This window comes from Xyrauchen texanus, unplaced genomic scaffold (genome assembly GCF_025860055.1).
Source record: "Xyrauchen texanus isolate HMW12.3.18 unplaced genomic scaffold, RBS_HiC_50CHRs HiC_scaffold_52, whole genome shotgun sequence".
NCBI classification, from domain to species: Eukaryota; Metazoa; Chordata; class Actinopteri; order Cypriniformes; family Catostomidae; genus Xyrauchen; species Xyrauchen texanus.
Genome location: NW_026266489.1, coordinates 29,548 through 34,903, shown reverse-complemented (window position 1 = coordinate 34,903; position 5,356 = coordinate 29,548).

The window sequence follows — 5,356 nt, the reverse complement described above, 5'->3', positions numbered from 1 at the left end:
TGAAGCCTTCAATCTTAATAAAGAAATCTGTTATTAAACTGAGTGTGTGACTGAGCCTTCCTTTCTGTGTGTGTGTGTGTGTGTGACTGAGCCTTCCTTTCTGTGTGTGTGTGTGTGTGTGTGTGTGACTGAGCCTTCCTTTCTGTGTGTGTGTGTGTGTGTGTGTGTGTGTGCGTGTTTTTGTGATTTACGAGGACAATTTTATAGGTTATAAACTGGTAATTAGAAGTGTGTTGTGTTAGGTTTAGGGGATAGAATCTATAGTTTGTACAGTATAAAAGTCATTATGTCTATGGAAAGTCCTCATAATGATAGGTAGACCAACATGAGTGTGTGTGACTGAGCCTTCCTTTCTGTGTGTGTGTGTGTGTGTGTGTGTGTGTGACTGTGTGTGTGTGTGTGTGTGTGTGACTGTGTGTGTGTGTGTGAATAAAATCAAATTGAAATCATTAATAAAAATGAAAATTGATGGAAAGATCAATTAAAGCAAATCAAAGCCCCTTAGATTCCCCATCACAATGAAAGAGTTGGAACAAGGTAATGGGAAACACTCGAGCCCCAAAAGGCCAGCGGTGTGGACGGCATCCTGAACGAGATGCTGAAACACACCGACCAAAACTTCAAACTGGCGATCCTGAAACTGTTCAATGATGTTCTGTGTGTGGGTCATTTCCCTGAGATCTGGAATCAGGGACTCATCAGTCCCATTTATAAGAGTGGAGATAAATTAGACCCTAATAACTACCGAGGCATCTGTGTGAACAGTCATCTGGGGAAGGTGTTCTGCAGTATTTTAAACCACATTTTCACCCTACAGACACTCATTGATAAATATGTACATAAAAATAAAAGACACATTTTTGCTTGTTTTGTAGATTTTAAGAAAGCGTTTGATTCAATCTGGCATGAAGGATTATATCTCAAACTTATTGACAGTGGAATAGGGGGGAAAGCTTATGATGTCATCAAATCAATGTACACACAGTCAATGTGCTGTTAAAATTGGCAACAAAAGAACCACATTTTTCCTTCAGCGGCGAGGAGTGAGACAGTTTAAGCCCCACCCTCTTCAACATATATATCAATCGGTTGGCACAAACTATTGAACAATCTCCCGTTCGAGGTCTCACTCTACATGACACAGAAATAAAGTGTCTCCTCTACGCAGATGACCTGTTCTCCTGTCGCCCACTAAAGAGGGGCTTCAGGACAGCCTGAATCTGCTGGCGGGTTACTGTCAGTCCTGGGCCCTGACCGTCAACCTCCAGAAAACTAGAGTCATGATGTTCCAGAAACACTCCAGATCTCAGGGACCAAAACACACATTCACACTCTCACACAGAACCATTGAGAGCACAAAGACATACACTTACCTCGGCCTGAAAATAACTCCAACTGGCAACTTTACTCTGGCTGTGAATGAACTCAAAGAGAAAGCTCAAAGGGCTTTCTATGCCATAAAAAGATCAATCAAAATTGACATCCCAATCCAAATTTGGCTCAAACTTTTCAAATCAATAATTGAACCAATTGTTTTATATGGCAGTGAAGTGTGGGGTCCTTCTATCAAATTAGATTTTTTAAATTGGGAAAAACATCCGATTGAAACTCTACATTTAGATTTCTGTAAACGAATTCTCAAAGTCCAAAGAAAAACACCAAACAACGGATGCAGGGCAGAATTAGGCCAATACCCTCTCCTTCTAAACATCCAAAAAAGAGCCATCAAATTCTGGAAACACCTAAAAACAAGCGACCCCAACACATACCATTATAAAGCCCTAAAACACCAAGAGCTGAGCGGGGCAAGGAGTCCCCTGTGAGATCAGACGACCTCAGGACAAACTCACAATCATTCGGACCAACCAAATTATAAACACAGAAAAAGACAAACACCATTAAAAATCAGCACAAGTTGGACTGTTACTCGGCACTAAATCGAGAGTACACCGTGGCTCTACCTGAGCACGGTGACGGATGTGAATTTAAGAAAAGCAATGAGGATGTACAGACTGTGCCGTAGAGACGGGGCGGCACAGACAGACATGGGTATCCCATGAGGAGAGACTCCCCTAGTGAAAAAAAAGTATACTTTATTTTATTTTAAATATATTATCTTTTTCAATTGTATATTGCAAATATACTTACCAAACTATAAATATATTTAAAGTATATTAGCATCATGCTTTCACCAATTTTCACAATACAACTTTTAACACACTTTTAAAAAATAAACTGAATTTTCATTTCAAGTATATTTATTTAAAATATATTTTTAGGTAATATACTAAAGTACAATTATTTTAAAGTGTATTTATTTGCACTTTATTTAAAATATATTTGAGTATATTACGCAAGTGTAACTATGAGCGTTTCAGCAAGAACAAATAACAATGCGTAGTTCGTGTGTGGCCGCTTGATTCTTTCTTTCAGCGTTCTTTCAATTTAAAAGCAAGGTTGGTGTAACGGCCTCCCATCTGGAGTTTAAATTATACATTTTTAATAGATCCTGCTATTTTTTGGTACCTATAGTAATAGTAGTTTGGAGGCGGAAATATTTTTAACCAAATTTAGCCAAAATGTTGAGTTTTTGAAAATGTTAATTGTTGCTGACATTTTGGAATACAGCTCCCATAACTAACTAACTGACTGACTGACTGACTGACTGACTGACTGACTAACTAACTGACTAACTGACTAACTAACTAACTGACTAACTAACTAACTGAATGACTAACTAGCTAACTGACTAACTAACTGACTACTCAAAATGTTCAAGACTGGCCGTCCAGCGCATGCGCACCTGACGCCCACACACAGCGCAGAAGCACATGGACTGAGGATTCAACGTTCTTCTTCGGTAAATGCAAGGGAATATATTTTTATTTAAACCTCAATTTCTGCTTATTTGTTTAATACTCTTAATAATTGATGGAGCTTTTTGTACTTTGTTGTTTTCATGCTGATTTGTGTGACATATTAGCTCATGTTAAGAACGTTATTCACTACGCGTTATTCTGAGGTTCTTTTCAACTGAGTTTATCAGCGAGTCTTTAGCAGACCCCATCGCCGCCACCTCTTCAAGTAGAGTATTATTATCCTTATTAGTATTATGCATATCTTATTTAATATAAATCAGCACAGAAACTTCAGCAGGCTTTGTGTTTAATACCTGTTTCCATTTTACTCATTGTCCAACATTGTAAGTGGCACAATTTGAAGAAACATTTGCATCTGATTTAGTTTCTTTTACTTTTGAGTGATGGATTAACTATTATTATTATTATTATTATTATTTGTAGAGTACCAGATGATGACCTGCTATGCAGTGGAAATGTAAGTTCTGCATTTACACGTGAGTGTCCATGTCATTCTATGTATTAAAAGTACATTTATCAAAAATCAATTTCCACCCAAAACTTGAGGAATGTATGGGCTGTTGAGAAATCTGTGGACAATTTGATTTGAGGGGGAAAATAAGTTCTTCAAGAAAGTGATCCTTGTTGCACAAAATGTAAAAAATGTCCCCTTAATGCTGGCCAAGAAGCATCAAATGGTAAATCAAATGGATGCCATTTATTTTTTCAAGCCCAGAGTAAAAAGGACATAGTGTGTAGTTCACGTGTCACAGACTTTTCTGACAATGTTCAGGAATATCTGCAGCTGCGGAGTCCTAATACTACCACACTCGTTTCATCCAGTGTTTCCATTGATGGCATTAAGTGCTGCCCAGACATGGAGGTTTCAGATGGATGTTGTTCAGGTTTGCCCAAGTTCATGCAGATTGAGAAAATCTTGGCAATCAACACTGACATAATTTTCCTCTGCAAACCACAGACTGCATGATTGAGCATTTGCTCTCTTATGAGTTGTGCAGTTTGCATTCACTGCAAGTTGTTCAGCCTTCTCTAATAAATGACCCCTTCCCTTTGGCAGCTTATAATATCCTTTTTTCTTTGTTTGTAGTTTTAGTTTGCCATGTCGATGACTCTTCACCTTACTGTGCATGACCGTGACATGTCTGTGAACTCTTGGAGAAGTGGCCAGCACTTTTCACAGAAAGCCAGGTTGTTTTCCTCCTCCTAATCCCAGAGTTACTTTCTATGAATTGTGTATTTGAATGTTAATAACCTCTCCATATTTTTGCTCCGGTCTTTGCAGAATTCAAATCGCACATCTGGGGAAAATCTGAAATCAGGGAAGAACACTTGATGAAATTATGCATCATGTTGACTCGAGGTATTTCTTTGTGATTGTCATCTTTAAATCATGATTTGGCTATGATTGTTACCCTCACATCTACCTGTATCTGCTTTTTCGTAGTCATCTGATGTTACACATGTTTGCACTGCAGTGCTTCAGGGTCTTCAATCCTCTTCGGGATGACCCAGAGTAATTTTTCATTTTTTAAGTATTTTTATCGCCGTTTATACTTCTGATTTGTGACATTGGTGATTTTAAATTGATGCAACAAAATATACTGTAAATTCAATTCTGTGTTCTTAAAGGGTTAGTTCACCCAAAAATGTATAATTTTTAAATAATTAAAAAATGATCCCATAATTTACTCACACTCAAGCCGTCCTAGGTGTATATGACTTTCAGCCATACACAATCACTATCTCTTCCAAGCTTTATAATGGGATTGAATGGTACCTTCGATTTTGAAGCCCAAAAAAGCGCCTCCATCCATTAAAAAAATCATCCATACAGCTCTAGGGGGTTAATAAAGGCCTTCTAATGCGAAGTGATGCATTTTTGTAAGAAAAATATCCATATTTATAACTTCATGAACTGTAATAACTGGCTTCTGGTCACGGCCGTTCACTGGCTTTCTCTATCCGCTGCACTTTCACATTTGTCACTTATCACTGGACCTTATGCTACACCTGTGAAAATGCCCCTCAGTGCAGCACCAGGACCTGGCTGAACCGACTACATCAGCTGTGATCTGCGCTAGATATTGGCAGAATGACATCTGAGATTGCAACGGACTTGAAGAAGAAGAAGAAGAAGAAGAAGATGCTACGCCTACGTTATACGCCGGAACTCGACTCTCTTGTGAGCGTGCGGACGGTGTTACCGGATGCCAGTGATAATAGTTTATAAAAGTTATAATATGGATATGTTTCTTCAGAAGGCCTTGATTTACGCCCTGGAGTCGTATGGATTACTTCTATGATGGATGGAGGTGCTTTTTTGGGCTTCAAAATCTAAGGCACCATTCACTCCCATTATAAAGCTTGGAAGAGTCAGGATATTTTTAACTCTTTCCCCGCCAAACACGGAATTTTCCGGGTTTTATGAAAAAACGCTTCCCCACCAAACACGGAATTTTCCGGGTATCCGTGTTTTA